Source organism: Crinia signifera, chromosome 4 (assembly GCF_055691185.1).
Source record: "Crinia signifera chromosome 4, ASM5569118v1, whole genome shotgun sequence".
In the NCBI taxonomy this organism is placed as follows: Eukaryota; Metazoa; Chordata; class Amphibia; order Anura; family Myobatrachidae; genus Crinia; species Crinia signifera.
The window spans coordinates 207,535,462-207,560,942 of NC_139220.1; the positions used below are offsets into that span (position 1 = coordinate 207,535,462).

The 25,481-nt window shown below is 41.7% G+C and overlaps 1 protein-coding gene across 2 annotated transcripts in view; it reads right to left on the bottom strand.

Annotated features, from left to right (window-relative positions):
• The window catches only part of LINGO1 (leucine rich repeat and Ig domain containing 1), a 279,177-nt gene that overhangs the window by 54,588 nt on the left and 199,108 nt on the right, over positions 1-25,481 (bottom strand). The window lies entirely within an intron of this gene.

The following is a 25,481-nucleotide window of genomic DNA, read 5'->3' on the forward strand; positions in this document are numbered from 1 at the left end:
ATCTACCCCAAAGTGTTCAACATGACATGTTTTCCTGTATGCTTAATAAGTATAGTACCTTATAAGCATCAAATTAAAAAGCATAATTGTTAGAACATAGATCCATTTCACACAGTTAAAATCATATGTGAACATGGCTAATGAATCTGTGTGGGAGTGTGTTTTAGTGATCAGATTATGAGACAGATGTATAGATAGATACAGAATTTTACAATAACATGTAGAAAATGGTAGTATTTAGTGAAACAAGTTTTTTCTCCTTCAAAATCATCTGACTTTCTGAATCCGTCCAAACTCCCAGAAACCTTTTATTCTGCCCTATATATTTCATTCTGTCACCTGAGGCGAAGAGTAAAACTTCTCTCTCCACCAGAGGGGTAGTAACGCGGTGACTAGATGACAGTGATATGTTTAATGGGCTAAAGGGCTGGTCCCATGTCCGAGGAAAAGTCATCTACTAAGTGACGCATTTAATTGGACAATAAAGAACTGCATGCTGCCAAAACTAGAGACATCTGATTACTACTAGGTTGAAATTTGAACTTAAAAAGTATCTGGGAAAACCACAGAAGGAGAAAAGGAAAACAAAACATAGGGCCTTATTCTGGTTTACTCCTTCTGGCAAATTCCTTCTTAGATGGACAAAACCATGTGCACTGCAGGTGGGGCAGATGTAAAATGTGCAGAGATAATTAGATTTGGGTGAGTTATTTTGTTTCCATGCAGGGAAAATACTGACTTTTTTTATTTTTATACTGCAATATACAGTAGATCTCACTTTGAAGTAAAACCCACACAAATCGAATTCTCTCTGCACAAGTTACATCTGCCCCACCTGCAGTGCACATGGTTTTGTCCATCTAAGAAGGAATTTGCCAGAAGGAGTGAACCAGAATAAGGCCCACAGTTTGTAGTTTAATATAGACTCTATATAAGTGGTACATTTGCAATCTCAGATGCTTAATATATCTATTAAATGTAAAGTTATCTGTAAAGGAGAGGTAGGGCTTATTTCAGACATTGATTTGGGGTCCATAATGTATATTCTCTAACAGCCTGTAGGGGGTGCAATATTCTTTGCCAAACAGAATGAAATTTTGATTAAGTCAAATCTTTCATTAGGCTGCAGAGGCAACAATGACATCTCAAGGCTGCAAGTACAGTAATACCCAACATAGCGATAAGTAGGAATATTGACAATGGAAATATTGTTACAAAGAAGCAGATTACTATAAGATGTGTCTCATTTTTATGACAAGGACAGCTAGGTTAAAAAATGAATTTCAGTTGTCCGTATAGATAAATCAGACTTGCTTTACTTGATAGATTTTCTAACAAGTTGATGTTATTTCTAAAGTACAAAACAGCAAATGTCTACTGTCTCATAGCAACCACCTGCTTCTATTATCCAACTACATTGACCAAGCCCATTGGTAACAAAAAGGTAATATGCTAGAAGTAACAATAACCTTACCTTACCCCTGGCATTTAAGAACTGCAAAAAGCATGCCAACATACAGTATGACTAAAGTCTTCATACTGAGCATTGCTTACATGTCAGGGCCGGATTATAATGGGGGCACAAGGGCTCAGTACCCCTGGGCCCCCTCTAGCTAGGGGGCCCCTGTGGTTGGCATGTATTTTTTTTTTTTTATAATTTTAATTTTTATTGTATCTTCACCTTACCATACATTTGTTAACAACAGTATGATGTATACAGTATGAACATAACATGTTACCAGTTACAGATTTGCCGAGATGTGACATTAACTTGAGTCATGAGTGAGCGAAAAGCATAATTTTCAGAGTAATAACAACATTAACAATAAATTTATATCCACATCTGTCATCTTTCAACCATTGTTGTCTGCTTCGTCCCTTTGTTTCAGAGAAATTGATGATAGCGTGGACACAACACGCGGATCACCATACCGAGGACCCCCCCCCCCACGCATCCCACCATTGATTCCACTTCATTTAACTATCTAGTAAAATTGGTGGGTCTCCCTGTACCATTCTTGTTTCATAATATTCTGTGCTTTGGAGTGTTTTTTTAATCCTAATTTGGAAATCTCTGGGTAATATATTGATATAACTCTCCTAAGTATTGAAGTCGTTTTTTGTACGTTTTTCTTTTTGTAGTGTGGTCTCTTTTTTTTTAAAATCTGCCAATGTGACAATGATTATTGGTGCTGAGCATCGGGATTACTGGGAGTTGACTAAGTCCCATGACACTTTGCACAAGAGGGCAGAGGCTGAGATGTTTGTGCTGAGCTCTGATTGGTGGAGCTCATTACATGCTTCTCAGGCCCATGAAGAACAGCAGCAGTAGGCCTAGTCATGGTAGGGTTTTTAATCAGAGGCAGCACTGGGACTGAGTAAGGTCTTCTACAGAGTAAGGTGCAGAGGGACAAACACAAGCTTTTCATGTGGTATGCATTTATGTGTGTGTGTGTGTATATATATATATATATATATATATATCCCCTGCAGTTACCCTTGACCACCGTTTATACTGCCTTTACTCTGTGTTTTGACAGTGTAATATTCTCCCATGCAGTTTGCGGCCAGTAATGACAAGTGCAAGGGGGCCCCCATGTCTAAAGTGCCCCGGGCCCCCCGAAGGCTTAATCTGGCACTGTTAAATGTGCATTTCCAGGCTTACAAAGCATGTTACATCACATCATGGAGTCCAATCTGCTCTATGGCATGCACTGTGTATATTACCCACCATTGGTTAATGAGAATGGTTTCATTTGCTTTGTGTCACATTTTCCATTCATTTAAGTTTCTCATTCAGTTCACAGGCCCTTTAATTTAGTAGTGTTATATGTGACATGTATAAATGTCAATTAAATGAATGGCATGCTGACGTGAATGAGTTTTACAGCATTGTCAGTTGTTTGTTTTCTTTACCCACATCAATAAACATTTCATTAATTTCTATTGATGTGTGATCAAAGCATGGAGCCTCCAGAAGTCCCATTATCGCCAGCCAAAGGCTAGAGAGGGAAGCCACTTGTGATTTGTTGGTCTCAGTTCACGGTCATTCTGCAGCAGGGCTCCGGGAAGTTCTCTTTGGTGAATGTGGATATTTTATATACTATAATTAAACTTTATGGTGCAGATGTGATGAGCCTGGTAAAGTGATAAGGTGGCGATAAACTGGAAGGTGATAACGCACCAGCCACTCAGCTATTTTGACAGTTAGGAGTTGATTGGCTGGTGCATTAACACCTTCCACTTCATCTCTTCATCAGGCTTAATACTATACATCTGCTCCTATGTTACACATTTCTGTGTGCTGTGCATTTTATTATTAATATAGTATCATGTAATGGGACCTTCCTTTACTATTATATTGAGTCCATGGAGGTAGTAAATTATTATCATTATTCTGGTCCCCACAGCCCAGTGAGGAACCACAGTGCTTTAGAGCAGTGGTCCTCAACCGTGGTCCTCAAGGCACACCAACATTCAGGCTATCCCTGATAATGCACAGATGGTATAATCAAGCTGACTTTTGGTACAAATTAAGTCACTTGTATCTAAGCCTGGATAGCTCAAAAAACCTGGACTGTTGGTGTGTCTTGAGGACCGCTGTTGATGACCACTGCTTTAGAACATGAGGTTGATAGATTATGGGTGATAGTGGAACAATGCTGATTTTTAAAGAGGTTCAGCCCTTTTCTAATAAGCTTGAGTCTGGTTTCCACTAAGATAGAAGGATCCCATGTTGTGGGAACCCATGTTAATCAAAAGCGATCCAGGCTGGCTATTTTGGGTGTGGTATGCTTCTCCGGAAGTGGGGGTCCTGACTGCCAGTGCTCTGACAGGGGGTGAGCGCAAAGAAGCCCCTTGCAGGCTCGCTGCGGTCGTCACACTGCGGGCCCGGTGGACCCCCACAAGAGAGAATAGCCCCTGTGAGTCGGGATCCCCCCTATCGGAGCACCGGCAGTCAGGATACTAACTGTCGGGATCACCACTGTCGGAGCGTCATCCAGCACCCAGCTATTTTATCCTACAGCAGGGAGATCTTATGCTTGCTGTCCAATTTAGGTGGCCAGTAAAGACAGTTCACAGATGAGCCATGTTGAGGAATTTTGTGATGGAGGTTTAGCTTTGCTGGTCATTTCAATAGGGTTATAACATATAGTGTATGTGTAGAAAAGAGAAAATCACAATACGGTTTGTGCTTTGGACATAGTGGGGTAAGTTTCTTAAGATGAGAGTTATATTGAAGATGGAATGTTGCCCATACCAACTAATCAGATTCTACTTTTTCATTTTTTTAGCTCCTTCTAGAAGATAATAGATAGTATCTGATGGGTTGCTATGGGCAATAGAACTCCCATCTCAGTAAATTTAACCCAGTGAATGTATTCAGGGCATATGAACAGCATTTCCGCATGTGGTTCACATTGTGTATTGTAACATAAATGCAAGAGAGAGAAACAGAATACAGGTTTGCAATAGAAATTGCCTCTATAAAGAAATTAGGTAACGTTTTATGTTGCAATTATCATCTATTGATATATCTATCTTGACCTCATTCATTTTTTGGCCTTTACAACGCACAATGAATAAATAACAGTCCATTTGCCAAATCCCTCCAATCTATTCTCAACCCACACACAGCCTGCCACCAGGACCCTCAATGTATTTCCCCCTCCTGTTTAATTACATGTACTTTTTAAGGGACACCCATACTGTGAGAAGTCTCCAGTTACAAGGAATAGAAATCACAGTAAATCACATCCATGCAAATTCTTTGGATCTGTGTCGTCCATACACTACCTCTGTGGTATATTTCTGTAGTGTACATCCTTATGGACTCCTCTCTCCCAGCGTTACCTTACACGGTTTTTATTCTTTTTTATCCCTCCAAACACACGTATTTACCACCTCACACACCACCTCATTTCTCTCTCTATTATCAGTCCCCATCCCATTTCCTCGTTCCTTCCCTCCTCCCTTCCCTTTACAATCACTTTTTCATTACTGACCTTTTTACTTATCTCAATATACACAATGGAGCCATAATTAACTGTTACAAGAGGGAGCGGAATTGGACAGCACCTCTAGGACTGGGCAGTGCGCTCACAAGTTTATGATAGCTGAAAAGACTGGTGACAAATTCCTGTTATATCTGAGAAGCAACAAAGACATTGCCGTATGCAATGCATAAAGCAGAATCCTGGGCTAACACCGGAGGCTTTAAAAGAACGAATACAAATAATTCCATATTTTACAAGCATCACCTTTAAAATAGCTATGTATGGAATATAAACCATTCAGCACCTACTGCTTTGTGTAACAGGCTGAAAGAGGCTTGACTGAGCCAGTATACCCCACTGCATACAATCTTATACCGCTTTCACACTGCCAAAACGTTTCAAAAACCGGTATTTTTAAATGGTATTTAAAACGGGTCTGAGCCTTCACATTGCAGTAGATTACCGTTTTAAATACCGTTTAAGTACCATTCACATCAGTCAACCCGTTTAATCCCCTGAACACGTTTCAAGGCAGAATGCAGGGGACAGCCTATCACAGGTCTGTAGTCTGTTGTCCGTTTCAGAGCCATTCTCACTGCATAAAAAACGGCTCTGAAACGTGTAGGACTCTGCTTTTTAAACGTTTTGAAATACCGGTTATCTTTAACCGTTAAATGAACTCTGGCGCTTTCCCACTGCAGCCTTAAACGTTTTAAAATGGCAATAACTGTTTAACAAGTGCGGTGTAAAGGGGTATTATATATGCATAATGCTATGTGTACATGGTGATGCAATGGTAAGTGATCTCTACCATCTGCTATTGAGCAGGTGGGGTGGGGCATCTTATATTTAATCGAGTATGATTGAAAGTATGGATCATGTTTTGCACATTCTTGAATGCTATGGCAGAGCAGTGTAGATTGTGCTTGTCTGTATGAAGATTGCCATGTCACAAACCTCTCCTGTGGAGCTGAAACACCTTATTTTGCACGGTTAACTTGCAAAGAAACTGATGCACAGCCATCTGTGCATGCAGCATAACCACATACAGTATCTCTCATTTTACGGTTTCTATTTTTATAACACTTAAGCAGTCTGCACTAAGGTACCCAGCAACATCCGTGTTCACATTCTGTCTGCAGCAGCATTTTTGGAAAGTTGTTAGATTGTGGATAAGGAAGTAGCCCAATGCAATGAAACCATTTGGGCTTTCATTAAACATACAGCTTTTGCAATCTTCCTGATATTTATTAGCTAAACAAATAAAATAAGAATAAAAAATGGCAGTCATTTCATATGACTCCAAATGTCCACCTAATTACTTCTTTAAAAGTCCCTTTAATACATCCAACAACCAGAAATAGTGAAAAATATATAGTAATCCGAACAATTTTATTGACCTCCAGCACAAGTTCTGGTCAGCCAAAGTTCATCTATTACTGAATGTATAAAATGTTTTTAGTTCAAAATTATAGACCAGTATAACCCAATAGGAATACATTACTTTAGCCACTAATCCAGAAATTATTTATCATTTTAGTGGTCTCCATTCCTTTTGTTGTTAGTATAATTGTATATGCAGCCAGCATACTGTATTCTCTTGTGCTTTACAGTTGGGAACAAACCGTAAAAGGCCAGATTGGTTAATACCAGATAGACAAACGGTGGCCATATACTATTTATTATTAACAGTTTCTTATACAAATTTCGCAGCGCTTTACAGAGCATGGTTATGAGCAAAAACACAACGAATTACATCACAAGACAGTTTAGGACAAGTACATGGTTAATATGGATAGTTGCATCAGGGGAAAGGACACTGAAACAATCATCAGGGTGGCAGAGGTTTATATATTCTAAGAAAGGCACATGAGGAGAGAGGGCCCTGCTCGTGAGAGCTTATATTCTAAATTTCTCCCAGCACTGTATGTCCATCTGATCCCCCTTGAGAAGTCCAGGTCCTTCCCAGGCGTCAGGATTGCATGCAATATATCGAATGAGGTCTTTTTGCATGTGATGTATCGCATGCGATCCCGTTCCCTGCCGCCAGGATGGGGTCATATGTGCAGGCAGGTCTGACATCCGACTCCGACCTGATGCGAACAGGACAGCGCATCGGAACTGATGTAAAACACATGCAATTTGGGTTGATTTCACCCGATTTCTCAGCCCGATCTGTGATAATGTGTATGTGTTCTGCCCGACACTGGCCCCTATGAGTGTGTATTCTGGAACTGACCCCTATGTGTGTAGGATGACACTGACTCCTCAGTGTGTATGTAGTCTGGAAAGGACCCCTGTGTGTGTCTTCTGACCTCTGTGTGTGTGTTAGGGCTGGCACTGACCCCTGAGTGTGTAAGCTGGCAGTGATTACGGTGTGTGTAGGCTGGCACTGACCACTGTGTAGACATATGTGTAGTCTGGCACTGACCAATGTGTGTGTCTGTGTGTGTGTGTAGGGCAGCACTAACCATGTGTGTGTATGGAGGCAGTGACTTCTGTGTGCCTCTTATGGACAGCCCTCTGAGTGTCAGTAGACACTGCCATATGTGAGCATGACTTGCCCCCTAAGCGTGAACCCCTATGCGTGAACTCTCGACGGTGAACTTTTGCTACAGTATTATCATGTGATGGCTTTGGTGCATGTTTTACACCATTGCACTTGATTCTAACTGACAATCATTTGCTCTGAATGATAATAAGCCAGTGAAGGCACTACATCTATGATATAATAAGCTTGAATTGTTTCTCCACGGTTTCGAACCGCCCTTCTCAGAGCTCCTAGTAGTAGCTGGGGACACACGGCCCCATCCTACCTTCCTATAGGTAGAAATGGGGAAGTAGAGAGGAACAGGGGAAGTGCCCCAGAAAACAAAGATATCTTTGGTCAATTACACACTGGTGATATTGTTTAGCGAATTTAGATTTTATGAAGACACGATTTAATAAGATTTGATGGAGCCAGGTTTTTTCTCTCTCTCTCTCTATATATATATATACGTTAAATGTGATCATTTTTTTGGCCAAAAAGAGACAGCGTATTAGACTAAAAACGCTGTCTAGGAGTAGGCGGGTCGGAGGTCTGGCACTCCCAGATCTCCACCTCTACTACTTATCTACACAGTTGGCCTCTATCAGGAGTTTGCTGATCCCGAGAAGAGAAGATGGGCTAACAGAACTAATTAGGTTGAATACTAAGGGCCACACTCCCCTTCAAATGCTATTAGCAGATAACCAGCGGAGGATTTGGCCGCCAATAATACAACAAATGAACCTGGTATGGAAGCAAGTAGAAAATATTCTCGGGAGCCGGGGGTTAGATCCTGAAATTCCGCTATTTAACGCTAGTATGCTATCAGAGTTGGGGAATCTACAAATGAAGAACATCTGGGGGGAGAAAGGGATTAGTACATTAGGACAACTGGTGCACAATGGGGAATTTAAATCATTTAACTCACTGAAGGTCACTTATTCTCTTCCTAATAATTATTTCTTTAGATATATTCAGCTACGTCACGCCTTCTCTGTACAATTCAGGGGCCTTAACTTAATGTTAGAACACTCCCTATCTAAAAAACTGCTTCAGAGATGCCCGAACAAGCATGCGATCTCATACATTTTCTCGATCCTCAGCCAAGAACTAAATAAAGGAAACCTCCCTGAGACTAAGTTGAAATGGGAAAGTAACCTAGGCCCATTGACCGATGAGGAATGGCTAGAAGCTTTGGAGAACATTAGATTGGCCACAGCGCAACTCAGATTTCAACAAATTCAGTTATTCATAATTCACAGAACATACATGACCCCAAAACTACTCTTTGGCTGTGGGGGTAGGGTGAACGATTGGTGCCCTAGATGCCCCTCTGTTACAGGCGATTATTGGCATCTTATATGGGAATGTCCAGAGGTGGCCAAATTCTGGGAAGAGGTGTTTAAAGATCTCCAGAGATCAGGTATTCCCCAGGAAGTTTGTACAACGAAAGCTAGTATTTTGGCGATATTGGACAAGAATAGGTGCGATAAATACCTAAGACAATTTCTTATTATTGCATTTACCCTCGTCAAGGTATGTATCGCCAGGAAGTGGCTGGCTAAAGAAGGTCCTGTAATAGAAAGTTGGAGGGCTCTAATAAAGACAACTAAAGCCAACGAAAAATATACCTTTTTATCCCAAGGTACCCTACACACGTTTGATAGAATTTGGGAAAATTGGATAGCAGATTAGGAAAGATAGCGATATAGATATTGCAATTAGTTGAGTGTTCTCTTTTGTATTTTACTTTTACTATGACAGTGCCGGGGGAGGAGGGGGGGGGGGGGGGAGGAAACGGCAGGGGGGTTAGGATAAGGACTAGGCAAATGTTGGATTTGGAGGTAAGGGGGAGGTAAGAATTATGGCCTGATAGCCTGCGATGTAAGCATAAGGCACCCTTATAGGGATTAAACTAAAGAGGGTTTAATTGTGGGTGGGAAATAGTCCCTTAAAAATAATAGGGGGAAAGACAATTATGTACAATATATGAAGCTTTCATAATATAATCTACTAATATGTTTCACTTTCCGCTTTCCCCTTTACATTGTCTACACTGGGTACTACACTGAAGGTTAAATAATTATGATGCAATTGAGATTCTTATTGTTTAAAAAAGCACTTTAAATTAAAGGGATTAGAAAATATTTTGATAGGCACGGCACTAATATTTGATGTCCTGATATTTCTTAATAGATAGTTTAGAATTGGTATCAATAAGTTATCACTAGATAGTAATTAGTAATATGCACCTGGATTAATGTAAACTGAAGATAATTTGTTTATTTTCTTCTCGTAAGTTAGTATTTTGCTCTTAAAGAAATGCCACTAGTTATAAGAGGTGGGGGTAGCCACGTGATATGTTGGATGTCCGGGGACTTTTTCTGTAAAGAGTTTAGTAACCACCCTGATATAACCAATTAACTCGAATGTGTTCACTAGGTACTTACTAGAAATACCTTCCCTTATGTCTGCAATTGTGTTATTGTTTTCTTTAATCTATATGCCTTGTCCTTGTTTTTTTTTATATATGAATTTAAAATTAAATAAAGTGGAAATTTAAAAAAAAAATGTGATCATTTTTATTCTGTAATTACCAATTCACGCACAGTATGCTGTAAAACAATATTGAGTATTGAGAATTATAATTTTTGAATGAATGATAAAGGAAAAGTCTACGGAATCATTCATGCTGTAAATCATTCAGATGTAGCATAGATACAATAGTCACTTCTTTTATGGTTGAGCCTCCACTTTACACACAACATGACATTGTTTTACCGCTAGTGATTCAGCTTGATGCATAATTCAGATAGTTAACAAAACTAATCTTCCTATTTGCAATGAAGGAAGAAAATGAGCTCAAGTTGCAGACAGCGGAGGAGTGCAGAAACCTCTTGGACTGGCAATGCTAAGGAATGTCTTGATAGTCACACAGTCTAATGTGTAATCACAGCGTATCACAGATTACTGACTGATCTATGTAATTACAGCATGATGAGAGGAGGAGGGAGTAAACGGAGAAGCCAGAGAGAAGGGGGGTTGTGGTTATGGAGAAAGCTAAGGAGCAGAGGTAGCGGTATCGGGTTTGTAGGAAATGTAAGAGAGAAAGACAAAACTGAAGAAATTGTGATGTAAACATATATTACAGGTTTGAGACGTCACTTAGGTTCCTAGATCATATTTTGGGGCTCCTAAGACAATGTTACACACAATGTCTAAGCCTAGTGAAACAGGAGGGTAAACACACTTGGGGTATAAGGTAAAAGCATAAGCTAAACAACAGGTCCAATATCAAATCATCAATTATATAGATTAAGGGAAGATTAGCTTTGACCCACGTGAATGGAATGGAAGACAGGGATGGAATGAGTGGGAAGCAATGTTTTGCTCAGGTAAATGAGTATGAAACAGCTCAGGAGAAGGAATGATCGCAGGAATAAAGAAGGGTGTTTGCCTGCAGGGTGACCCACAGGAAATTCATGACACGTCACCAGCAATGTCTGGTTTGGTGACACAGCCTAGGGCAGTGGCACTGTGCCCCTAATCTGAGCTGCCATATGGCACTTACACAGCAATGACAAGGACAGAGCTTGGTCTCTGAGAATGAAAAGGACAAGAGGGACAGTCATGGAATGCAGAGATAAAGACAGGGTGACACAGAAATTTGGGAATGTAGAAGAGGCGGTTAGCATGCTCAGAGATCAGGCAGGGAATGAACAGGATAGACTTCGAGTAGGCGATGCATTCAGGAATTAATGTTTAATGACAAGAACATGATTACAGTAAAAGCTAAAGAATATAAACTGTAATGAATTAAGCAAGAGGTAAGTGGAAATACCACAATAATTTAAGGTGTGTAAGGGAAAATAATAGACTGAAAACATCCCATCATGGAAGACGCAAAGCCTGGCACAGAAAGTGTTATTCATAGGTGATACTAATGTGAGAAAGGCATATAAAGCTGAGAAATGACAACTTCTCACCTTTAATTAGCTAGAGTCACAGAGTGGGAAGAGAGCAGGGAAAACAAGGTGTAGGAAGCAGACATTAGTGAGCAGATTACACCACTGAGCGCGGAGCAATATTTACATAGGGGTTCAACGGCAGATTTCACACACGTCTCATGCTTGGCTCTATCTAATATATAATATTGGAGGTAGAAGACATCCCACTCCAGGTTATGGCATCCTGGAGCAGTAAGTAGAACTATGCACAGTATTGCTGGAGTGGGGACACTGCTGTCTTGCTTATATAAGGCTGATACTTTGTAACAATATTTGTATCCTTTTACTGCACACAAATCTCATACTTGGCTTTAAATAGTACAGCATTATATTTATACTAGATTGTGAGCTTGCAGCAGGACCCTCTTACCTCCAAGTCTGTCTGTTATTAACACGTTCAGGAGAAAACACACAATATTCACAATTGTGACCATTAAAATGGGTCAATTATTAGGGATTTTTTCTCCCGCCAAAGTCAGTCACTTTGCACTAGGACAAGCTCGTACTGTTTTTTACTATGCTAAAGTATATTAATGAACCACTCTAAAGGCCCCCTTACACTTGTCAACTTATTGTCTCAACAAATTGAACCTGATTGACTCGAGATTTATCCTATGTGCAGGAGGTTCAATCTCTTCCAATCTCTTGGTTATACCCAATGGCACAGGATTGTGGATTGTGTCCTACACATCAGGCACATACGATTTTGTCAGACAGCACATCAGATCTTGTCAGATAAATTGACTCAAATTGGATGAAATCTCACAAAATCTCACAAGTGTAAGGGGCCCTTTAGATGTCCTGACATAATTTTAACTAGATCAGAGCATCTTCATAGGTTTCATTATTTTCACCTAAAAAGCGAAACATTAGGTCTCTTGCCAGAACAAAAGATGTTGACTCAGATCAAAACGCTTTTGCACGTTTCTTATTCAGGTCAAGTCACAACTTTTCCACACTAGCCGATTTTGAATATCTCAATTTCCAAATTTTTACTCCGCCCTAATATATATATATATATATATATATATATTATATATATATATGCGTTAGAGAGGGCACTCCGCAATCAGAAAGAGTCTCTTGCCGTGGTACTGCACGCTGGAAGTGTAGATATGGGTGGGGTTATCGTGGCACTCAAACGGGCTTGCATAAATAACTGCTCCACACACCGGCGTGTGGAGCAGTTATTTATGCAAGCCCGTTTGAGTGCCACGATACCCCCCACCCACACACACATATATATATCTCTTATATATTTAGCCAGATCTGTCACTCATCCGCTGTGTAGCTAACGTTCCCGCCCAGCGGCATACACAAACCCGCCCCCCCTAAGACCAGTGTTTTATGTGTATAACGTTTTCATGTGTATAACGTTCCACCCCCTTGACATCAACTCCCCCCGCCCAGCCAGGGCTACAGTACACGCCCACCATCCACCATTACTCCTGCACCCCCCCCCGGACCCCCGCGCCCCCTCTCCCGCGATTCGCGGGAACCCCGCGACTCCCCCTCCCGTGACCTCCCGCGATTCGCAGGACCCCTGTGACCCCCCCCCATCCTGCAATTTGCGGACCACCGCCCCCTCCCACGATTCACGGCACCCCCCCTCCTGCAATTTGCGCCCCCCTCCCGCGATTTGCGGACCCCGCCCCCTCCCACGATTCGCGGGACCCCCATGAGTCCCCCACCCGCGATTCGCGGGACCCGCGACCGTCCCATCGATGGCGTCTGCACCAATGCCTATCCCTACTCAGCAACAGCCAAAAACATTTACTACCCCTCATGCCCACACGCCTCTATCACTGCCCTGCCTCCTGTTCTCCTGCCCCGTAACTTCCACCACTGGGGAGTCGCTGACGCTGTGTTGCCCACATTCCCCTTTCATGCTTTACCACCCAGCCTCCTGCTCTCATGCACCCTAACTCCCACTCAGTAGGAAGAGACACTGACTCAGGGGCACCGTCCTGTACTCCTGTGCTGCCACGCTGGACCCTCACCCACTGGCAGAAGCTGCACAGTGTCCCCCACCCTCCTCTTTAGTCCCCCTTATGCCCACACACCCCTATTACTACCCAGCCTCCTGTTTTCCTGTGTTGTGACCTCCGTAAGTGGGGAGCCGCTGACTCAAAAACACCCTACTATACTATTGCACACACACACCTCTACAACACGCACGCACACCCCCCCTCAAATGTCACTGTACCCTCCACACTATCAATGTACATCTTACTCTGTAACCGCTTTTTAATTAAACAAAACAATACACACCCCCTTCCAAATCATATGCTCTCTATTTAACACATTTCACCTATAACTCAAGTTGCAACACAGGGCATCTTTCATACAATTCTAACCATATTTCACACAATACAAAAGTTCACAAATTAAGGGGGCGCAGCCCCTTACGCCGGTGTGAAGAGAGCCCGTAGGGGCGCGATGAATCACCTAGTATATATATATATATATATATATATACACTGTATATACACATATACATGGGGCTGGATTGAAAAGTAATGCCTCCATGGCTATAACTTTATTTGTGAACACATTTGAACACCTTTTTTGTACATGATAACTGAGTTAATCCTGTATAGTAATGCACTATTCCCTTTTTAATGTAGTCCCCATCCTTTCTTGATCCTGGGCGCGACCCGGCACCAACCCGGGTCTGGCGCTTTAACATTAAACCTGGGTCGGTCATTATACAGAGTGTGACTCGGGTTTAACCTTCTTATAGCCCGGGTCAAATTGCCGGGTTGGTTGACCCGGGTTATAAACTTTGGTGCTTTCACATTGCACCTCGAAACATCACCAACCCGGCAATTAACCGGGTCCGAAGTGCAATGTGAAAGGGCATTAGGTTGTATGACGCTGAATAAAAATGGATAAAGGTAAAAGCAGACAAGGTACTGTGAATTTGGTAATGCAAATTCCATAATAAAAAAAAAACTTCCCAGAGTACAAAATAACAAACCAACAAAAGAAAACCCATATCAAATATTTATATTCCTTCTTGCTCTAGAAATGTTGAAATGTTAATGAAACAGATGTGTTCTAAAGTAAACAATAGTTAAAACATATTTAAAAAATATTGTAGTTATGTTGTCTAAATAGCTTTTTTTGTTTATTATTTTTTGGATGAAATTGATGTTACTGTAAATCCTCTTTTGCTAGTTTGTATTTAATTACCTGAGAATTGGGGAGAGAATTCCTGTTTTTTTGAATGCAAAGCACTGTATACATTTCTCTATGGGCAGTATTCAATGAGAAAAATTCGCTGTGATTTCTGGAGAGTTTGTGCTTTTCACGCGGTTGAGAGAGGTTTTTTTTCTCCAAAGGCGAGCCACCCTATTCAATGTGAAATATTCTCCGTCTTTCTAAGTGATTCTCGCCGTCTCTCTCCGTGTAGAAATTCTCCATCTTTTGATGGAGAGCAGGAATGTGAACTTTTAAACTAAAAGGGTGTTTTTTTTAATTTTGGTGTCAAAAAATCAGGTTTTTTTTTCTGTGAAGGGCCATGTTATTTTTATTCATGTGCCTATAGCACATGAATATATATTTAATTTTAAAAAAAATATTTTTTTACATTTTTTTTTTTTTTTACACAGTGCAGCCAGCAGGGGGCCGGAGCGCTCGAGCCGCTCATTAGATATTCATATATTCACTGCACCCGATGCACGTTCGGGTACAGTGAATACTGGGTCCCCCGCTGGCTATAGGGGGGGCAGCCTGTGCTGCCTGGGTCCAGGGGAGCCCTGCTCCCCTCCCCATATCCCCTGCAGCAGCCAAGAGAGACTTTAATCTCTCTTGGCTGCTACGTCCCCCGGCTCCCTGACAGCTCCCTGCCGCGGACGCTCGTCCGCTGCAGGGGTTAAGACTCGCCGCGAGTGGCGGCGAGTCTTTAACACGTTGAATAGGGGGAGCAGGAGTGGCAGCGAGCCCTCCGGAACACGGAGAGTGCACGGCGAGCAAAAAAAAATGCTTGCCGTGCACGGAGAATATTTTCATTGAATACTGCCCTATATATTGCTTCATTTCTGCTGTTTCATTTAATGAAACAACCCATATATATTGAGATTAGCAAAGTGCTACCTGAAGCAAATGTTACAACAGAGCAGTTCCCAGTGCTACAAAGTTCCAATGAGACAACCTTTAAGTCCTTCTTGTAAATTGATTTTCCACAGAATAGCTATTTTGCACTGTATATCAAAATAACATTTTTAAAACAATATTAATTGTATATACGTTGTACGCATGAGATAAAATTCAACACATTCTGAGGAAGTCACAAAAGATTGACTGATCTTTAGAAATACAAAACCATTGACAATATAATGTAGAGTGACAGACAAGAATTCTGAGTGTGAGCTCCCCCCCATGCCACCCATACACGAATGCCAGTGTCTTATGCTGATGTAGCTGTGTTTATGTACCCTGCACTTGTCCTCTGTTATATTCAACTATAGTCACTGGTTTCCTGATTTGTTTATGTACTCTGTAATTGGGTGCTGTGGATCTCTTGTGGCACAATAATAATAATAATAATAATAATAATAATAATAATAAATTATAATATTATTGTTATTACTATTATTAAGTGCCAGTGGTCCCTAAATTCCATATTGTAGTATTGTGTATATATTTTTTCTTTAATTCCCCACTGAATGTTATCCCTTTCCACTATAAAATTGAGCATTCTACCCACTGTAAACTTTGCAGTGTGCCTCAGATGGCTGTCTCACCTGGTACTTTCATGGTTAGGATGAACTATATCATACCCTCCAACATGACCCATTCCATTAGGTACAAAATGCTCTGTTGCAGGACTTCCCTTTTACTTATATGATTGCCATCACCTGTGTTGACACACCTTTCTTATAGATGAACTAATTCAACACAGGTGACGGCAATCAAACATTAAGAGGGAAGTCCAGGAACAGAGCATTTTGTACCTAATGGAATGGGTCATGTTGGAGGGTATGCTATATGTGGAATTATTCATGCCATTTATTTATTTTATTTCCCAGATCACATCACAATGGACTTGTCCTTTCAATCCTACATATCACAACATTAATCAGAGAGGGTCAAGTTATGATTACATCATTTGTGAGAATTATGTCATCAATATAGCATCCTGTGAGATACAGAAGGGAAACCTGCTTTGCCAGATGTCCATGGGTAACCTGCTTTGCTGACTTTTTTTAAACTGACTTGTTCACACTTTACCATCCCAGTAGGCATAAAGGGAGAATAGAATAGTGTGCCAAGCACAGCGAACCATGTGAGGCGACACATTGTCCATGTAGACATATTAATTTATCATGTCAAAATTTTCCTTGTTTCATTACTTTTGTCACTGTCAATCTAATAATGAATGTCTAACTTTTGTCAATGTCTGACTAATGTATATCTAACTTTTATCAATGTCTAACTAATGTATGTCTAACTGTTGTGAATGTCTAACTAATGCATATCTAACTTTTGGCAATGTTTAACAAATGCATGTCTAACTTTTGGCAATGTTTAACTAAAGCATGTCTAGCTTTTGGTGTCGACCTATTGACTGTCTGACTAGTCATTGTCAGTGAGCTATACCACAGCCAAATTTACTAAGATGGGAGTTATAGTTAAGATGGGATCAGATCGTACTACTTAATTATTTAGCACCTTTCAGAAGCTAATAGTAGAATATGATAGGTTGCTATGGGTAACATCCCATCTTCAGCAGAACTCCCATATTAGTAAATGTACCCCTATGCTGGCACCTACGCTCCCTAAGCATGACTATTCCCACCAATACAATTATTAGTCCACCTGAATCTAAATTCAAAAGACAATCTACATTTGCATATTTACAATGTTGAATAGCAACACGTGAGACTGAGGCAGAAGGAAAACTTTATGTTCTGCATTATAACTGCATAGTACTGTAGACAAAATAATGTAGAAAATAAATTATATACTTAGATACATTTTAAATTACTAGTTGATCTAATGGAAGTCATAAAAGATTATAACTGACATGATTTTATGGGCATTGATCATTTTTAACATGTCGCAATTAAAGTAGATTACTAGGCACGCAGAACGCATTCAGAATTGTTTGAAGAATTGTATTGTCATTTTGCAAGAAAACAATTGCCTGTTAGTTCATATGCTTTTACATTATTCATTTTTAAATATAGTGTCTGCAATACCGAGAGAAAAGTATATATGACATGATTTATGGTTATTTAAAAATATGTTGACACGACAATTGGTTATTCTAAGACAACATTAACATTTATGCAGGTATAAATAAATGAAGCAATTTTTTGTTTGTACTGCCTCATTAGATGTAAGCAACAATATGTTCTATATAGAGAATTACAAAACAGCGCCACCTTGAGTTGGGAGTTATTTCTGCTCAGCTCTTTTCAGTGACTTTGTATGGTTGCAAAAGAGAGGGGCTGCGTTTACAAGCCTCTATGACACAGTATGACAGAGATGTGACAGAGATGGTGGCTTGTTATTGCTCTTCACACTCTACTCGATACCCAAGTGAGTAAGGGATGAACTGAGCAGCCCTCTGGACTTTTGTGAACATTGTATTATTGGTTAACACTATGGGCGGTATTCAATGTGAATACCGGTGACGTGCAGCGAATCCTGTTTAGGATTCGCTGCACATTCGCCACTGCTCGCTGCGTTCTGGAGCCTCGCCGGCTCCGGTATTCAACGAGTCAGGGGCTCGCTGCCCCTGACTGGCGAATTTGAGCTCCTGCGGCAGACGCCGCAGGGAGCCTGAGGACGGTGGCAGGCAGGGAGATGGAAGTCTCCCTGCCTGCCCCAGAACGTTTGTGGGGGGGAGGTGGGCTCCCCGGGTGCCAGGCAGCACAGGCTGCCCCCCGTGGGGTGCCAGCAGGGGACCGGGCATATTCACTACACCCGATCATGAATATATAATGATCAGGTGAAGTGAATATATGAATATCTAATGAGCGGCTCGGCTCCGGCCCCCTGCTGGCTGCTCTGTGTAAAAAAAAAATATATATATATTTTAAAATTATATATTTATGTGCTTACAGCACATGAATAAAAATAGCATGCCCCTCCTCAGAATAAAATTCCTGATTTTTTGACACCAATTGTAAAAAACAATACGCTTTATTTTAAAAGTTCACCTTCCACTTCACCATAAAAAGATATCGATTGCTACTCGGTGAATCATGGCGAAAAAAAACCTTGAAATGTATTCGCCATCTGGTCATTGAATAGGGTGATTCACCGTTTTAGTCAGAAATTCGCCTTACAGCACAAAATTGCCATAAAAACCTGGCGAATCAGCCTCATTGAATACCGCCCTATGTTTTACATAGCTTCAGTACACACTAGGAGACCTTGTGGCAACACTGGCCATAACAAATCCACCCCTCTAATTCTGATGGCCATTAACAGATTCACTTCTTTCACAAATGGGAAAATTAGAATATTGAAGAATTGCCATTAAGGCAAGTGCTTTACAATAAGACTGCAAAAGTGATATCATAACCTAAAGTAAACAATACGATGCTATCTGAAAGGCTTGGCAGGAGTTAAAATACCAGTATTCATTACAGTGCTGCATTTGCACGTTATAGATCTTGTAAGGTTGAAAACTGTTTGATTAAACTTGGCCTCCCATGGAGAAAACAGGGTTAGACCACTGTGCGTTTGCAGGGTAAAAGGACCCTGAATTATACAGTATATTCTGCTTGTTTTATCCTTCAGTTTTACCATAAGTCCATAATAAACATACCTTGTCACCTGCATAACAGCACTCTTAGCAAATAAACATAGATAATGAGATTCTGATTCTGTACTGTTATTGATTGTATCTGTTGGTGTTCTATCTAAGCAATTATAAAAAGAGAAAGTTATTGTTTCATTTTGGAATTGAGGGGCGATTCAGACCCGCACGCTGCGTGCCCAATTTGCATCCCTGTCAGATGGTCAGGGTTTGCACATACGCGAATATGCGTATGTGCAAACCCCAGACGCAAATGGCTTTAGCGAATTTCACACTCACCGGGCCGTTCACTCTATTGTGGGTGGGAAGGAAGCGGTCATAGGGCGGAAGCCGGGGAACACCCATCGTTTTATGGGAGTCTGCATAAAAATGCTGGGCGTACTCCTGCAGACATGGGCATGTGGATGCCTGCTTCTTGTGGCTAATAGACAGGTCTGAATCAGGCCCTGAGTTCCCTCTTGCCTGCAGCTCGACAGTAACAAGGTCAACATTCAATAGGTGGACCACTATTGATCGACAGGCCACAGGGTTGACACATGAATACGGTCAACATACCTTAGGTTGACATGTGCGAAAGGTCCGCACAAGTAATAGGTCGACATGGGCAGAAGGTTGACACAAGCAATAGATCAACATGAAAAGGTTGACATAAAAAAAGTCACTTATTATTTCCAAAAAAAGGTGTTTTTTTCATATATTACCATCCAAGTGAACATGGAGTTATATTATAATATACAGTAAATAATAACAATATGCCCAAAGCATGGCGAGCGAACACAGCGTACTGATACAGTACCTATGGCGACTTAGGAAATAGAAAACCTGTGAAAAAAAAGCATGTTGACCTTTTTCATGTAGACCTTTACCATTGTTACATTTTTAATGAGTAGACCTATGGCCTGTCGACCAATAGTAGTCGACTTATTGATTGTCTATTTTGTTACTGTTGACCTTACAACAGCAAATATATTACTACAATCTGCTAGTAGGATCCATTCTGCAAACATATCCAGAGTCTATGAGATGAGAAGCACAGATACATTGTTCATTGGTCCTTTAAGCAGTAATATATCTGTGCTTCGTGAGCATTATCCTCAGAAGCGAACACATCCTTCCTCACGTTTCATGGCCCCTCTCTGTTTTCCATAGATCAGAAGACAACAGTTGCCACCACTCACTTCTCACAGTTATTTGTGTGTCTGTGTAGATTTAGCAGAGAAAGGAAAAGAGAATTTCCAACTGGACCCTATTTAGCTTTAAAAGACATGGAATTTTCTCAGCTTCTTACAACATTTGTTAGTTTTTGTTTAAATCTCCATGAACGGCCTTTTATACCCTTGCACTTTGCTAATAATGGCTCTTCTGCATTAAAGTTCTCACTTTTGAGTATGCTTATGCAGTGTCTTCAGAAAGGATTCAGACCCCCTACTAATTTTCCCATTTTACTGAAAAGCAAATCCTACAGAGACATTTTGTTCTGTAATATTTATATTTCAAAGCACTGAAACTCAAAATTAGTCTTCTGATGTGGTCCTCTGTTATGTGACAGTATTATTTAATACAACGTAAACTGTCGAGTTATAATAGCAACTGATCTAGTGGGATGAAACCCGTCTTCTGCTTGGAGATCCCCCCATTGTGGTATCCAACGGGTGAGCGCAAGGCAGATTCAGACCTTACACAATTATACTTAGGGCCCGATTCAGGACTGATCACTGGGCTGCAAATCTTCGGGGCCCAGCGATCAGGTCTGGGTGCCCTGCTCACGCGAATTCCCGCCCATGTGCACGGCTGCAAATTCATCCACAGTTGTGCACATGAGGGAAAACCATTGGGAATCACTCACCATAGAATGATATCCCCCTCTGTTTGCAGCGGCGAGTTAGCCAGGACTTACTCGACGCTGTAATGGCCGCTGGGTGAAAAGGCCGCTACTGACTTCAGCGGCCTTCTCTTCCAATGGCCTGGGAACGCCTGCGCTTTCTGGGGCACTCCCAGAAAATGCTGGGTTACCACCCCAAATGGTTGCAGGGTGTCTTCGCACAGATGACTCACACATGTGCACAGCGTACCACGAGCATGCACGGTTGTCCAATAATCGCTAGGGCTGCAAATTTGCAGCCCTCTGTGCAGGTCTGAATCTGGTCCTTAAGAGTGTTTGCTTCGATTAAATAATAAAATATTAAACTGTTTACATAATTGCTCATCCCAGAAAACAGAATTTTGTAAAGCCTCCATTTGTGACAATAAAAGCTTTAAGACTTTTTGGGTAAGTACACTGCACAATGAAAGAAAGTCATTTCCAGGTCACTAATAGGGCCTACACACATGCCGATATTAAGGCATTTTCTAAGCAACATTGCTTAGTTTGGCAAAGTCGCTTAGAAAATGGCCCTACATCGGTGTGTGTAGGGTCTATAGTGACAGCAATGCACATCCCCGCATGTCGCTGTCTGAGATTGATGGTCAGTGTCCATCATTCTCACTGATCATCAGTGTTCCCCGGTGGAGAAATCTGTGTGTGGGCTGTCAGCTCTGTGTGCTTAGTGACAGCACAACAGCACTGCCTGACCTAGCATAGCTTGGTCGCACTACACACATCGCTATGTGTGTAGGGCCTTTAAGCTGCATCAGATGGCACCCACACCCACATTTATCTAAAGTGTTACAGATTCTCAACTGGATTAGATCAGGGGTATAACTGGGCTATTGTAGGACCTTCACCTTTTGTTCTCTATGTCATACTAATGTTAGTTTGGCCTTGCAGGGGCGTAAAGAGCAGGATTGCTCTTTACCTAGCCCTGGCTTGTTGGTGCAGGGGCCTTGGTCACTTCCCAAATGGAACATTTTTCCCGCACAATGAAGCTTCATGCTGCAGTGCTTGGCGACCCAAAGTAGTTGCTGAAGCAGCGCCTCCTATTTGCTGTGATACCCTGGTCTATCTTTGCTCTTGATGGTCCTGTGGCCTAGTGTTTGGGGTCAATTTCCTGGTAAAAGACAAACTATAGTCAAAGCTTTAAGGCCCCATACATGGCGAGATTTGTGCCAGAGATTCATAATGAGAGATTCAGCATGAGAGATTTAAAATCTCTCACAGAAAGTTTTTAGATGACTTCAGAGGAATAAAAAAAGTATTAAAATTTTAATAATGGGTTGGAATAAAGCCTAGGGGAGTGTCATCTTTATTTGTTTATAATAGAAGAATAAACAAAAATTAAAAAAAATGGCGTGGGGTCTCCGCCCACAAACATGACCAGACCTGGGCTCTCTGAGCCAGTCCCGGTTTCTCAAAAACCAGGGGAAACCATTAAATAAGGTCCCCCTATATTCAAGAAACCAGCACTAGGGGACAAAGTGAGTGGGGGTCCCTCATATTTTAGGGACCAGCACCAGGCTCATGAGCTGGCCCTGGTTCCCAAAAAACGGGGGACAAAATGAGTAGGGGTCCCTCGTATTTTGTGGACCAGCACCAGGCTCCACTCAAAAGACAAGAGCGACAAAAAAAGGACCATAGTGTGGTAATGTCATACAATTTCTGGATGATTTTAAATTAAGTAGCACACTCACAAAAGTGGGTCATATATGCGCATATCACCAGTCTTTAGGCCACATCTGAATTGTGTTCTCCTCCTCAGGTTTTTTTAATACCTATAGGACTAACGGAAGAACTAGATAGTGCAATATTGTTTGTTATGAAAAATAACAATTTTTAATGGTGCACTCACATAGGATAAAACAAATAAAAACATATCACCCAATCCTGGGTAGAACGGTATCCGGCCAGTCCAGCCACAAATGCAAAGATGGTTCCCCACAGAGATGATGCGGCTCCCACAGGTCCGGTCCGTTCGGTGATGACAAAAAGCTTGAGCGCGCTTTCGGGCTAATGGAGCCCTTCCTCACACGCTTCTGAGGAAGGGCTCCATTAGCCCGAAAGCGCGCTCAAGCTTTTTGTCATCACCGAACGGACCGGACCTGTGGGAGCCGCATCATCTCTGTGGGGAACCATCTTTGCATTTGTGGCTGGACTGGCCGGATACCGTTCTACCCAGGATTGGGTGATATGTTTTTATTTGTTTTATCCTATGTGAGTGCACCATTAAAAATTGTTATTTTTCATAACAAACAATATTGCACTATCTAGTTCTTCCGTTAGTCCTATAGGTATTAAAAAAACCTGAGGAGGAGAACACAATTCAGATGTGGCCTAAAGACTGGTGATATGCGCATATATGACCCACTTTTGTGAGTGTGCTACTTAATTTAAAATCATCCAGAAATTGTATGACATTACCACACTATGGTCCTTTTTTTGTCGCTCTTGTCTTTTAAGTCTTTAGATTATTGATCCATCTGTTTGGACCTATACAAAACCTTACTTTGTGTAAGTCTTTTTACATCTCGCCAGTGGGTGTTTCACCAAAAATTTTGTTATTTCTTTATATGCTCTAAAGCTTTTTTGGTGGAAGCTTTCTTGGTGTCACCCTGGGCAGAGGTGTTTGATTGCGCTGTGGAGATCAGATATATCATTCTACCAGGCTCCACTAGCAGGGGGTGTAATGCCATAGCCAGGGGACACGCTTGACGGGGTCCCGTGGCCAAAGCATTACCCACCCTAACTAGTCAGCCCAGGCTCCCCCCTCTTCAGGGCACCCCAGGTCTGGGCTGAAGCCCGGGGCTATCCCCTGCACCCCTGGACAGTGGGTGCAGGGTTGATAGCTGGTTTAAACAGTAATACAGTAATATTGTAATATTGTCCTTTACATTAGAAACCACAGGTACCAGCATGTAGAGCATGGGTCCTCAAACTGCGGCCCTCCAGATGTTGTGAAACTACGAATCCCAGCATGCCTTGCCACAGTTTTAACACTCCCTTATAGCAAAACTGTGGCAAGGCATGCTGGGATTTGTAGTTTCACAACATCTGGAGGGCCGCAGTTTGAGGACCCATGATGTAGAGCAATAAAGGTAATTAGTGATGGAACTATAAATCGTTCATTAAACAGAACGTGTGGGCATACAATATCGTCTGACAATGCTGCAGCAGAGACGACCAGACAATGTTGCATGTGACCTGCAGTGTACAGTAAATACACTAGACGATGTAGATGAATTGTCATTACAAATGGCAAATCATCCCAATATCGCTTTAGTGTGTGCCCAACCTTACAATAATACATTCTTCCTCCTAATTTAGGAAGCCCAGTACCTACTGATGAAAGCAGTCCTAGCAAACTAAGGGGGGTGTGCAATCTCGGATCACGGCTGTCGATCCCTCCCGACAGCCGTGGTCCAGGCCTATTTGCATTTTGTCCGACAGTAAAAAAGTCAAAAAGTAGGCGTGTCCGCATAAACGGCCGTGGATTGTCGATCTGCAGCCGGGATCGCGACAATCCACTGCTGTTATCAGCAGAATGGGCCCGACTGCTTCTAAAGTCGGGCTCGTTCTGCCCTGATCCCTCTTCAATGCTGTTGGTAAAGACAGCATTGAAGAGGGCACCGGGCTAAGCGTCTACTGCAACATCCAAACACTCAAAAGTTGTTTTTTTAACTGCTATTTTTTTTATTTGTATTACTTTGTTTTTTTAGATTATTTTTAAGCAGGGCAAGCTCTGGAGTGGCAGGTATTTCCTTCTGACATTGAAAGGAAAGCCTGTCGGCACAGATTGTGTGTATAGTGTGCAACCAGAGAGTGATAAACAGCCAGTCAATAAGCTCCTAACTGCCATGTTACAGGCTGGGTTTGAAAAATGTCAGGCAGGATCTGATTGGTTGGTAGTTTATCATTCTCCACTTTATCACTTTTGAAGCTTAGTGCATCTGGCCCTTAGTCTTCATTATCACACATATATTTTAGACTGTAGAGCAGGCATTCCCAACCACGGTCCTCAAGGCACACCAACAGTGCAGGTTTCAGTGATATCCAGGCTTCAGCACAGGTGACTTAATTAGTACCTGAGTGATTCTGATTAAACCATCTGTGCTGAAGCCTGGATATCACTAAAACCTGCACTGTTGGTGTGCCTTGAGGACCGTGGTTGGCAATGCCTGCTGTAGGGTGTTTATCCAGAACCGTTATTTTAATGTTAGTGGAGGCCAACTGTATGGCACCCAGGGTTGCCTACTTTTAAAGTGTCCTCTTTCCGGCAGAAGCCCAGAAAGGAGACTGT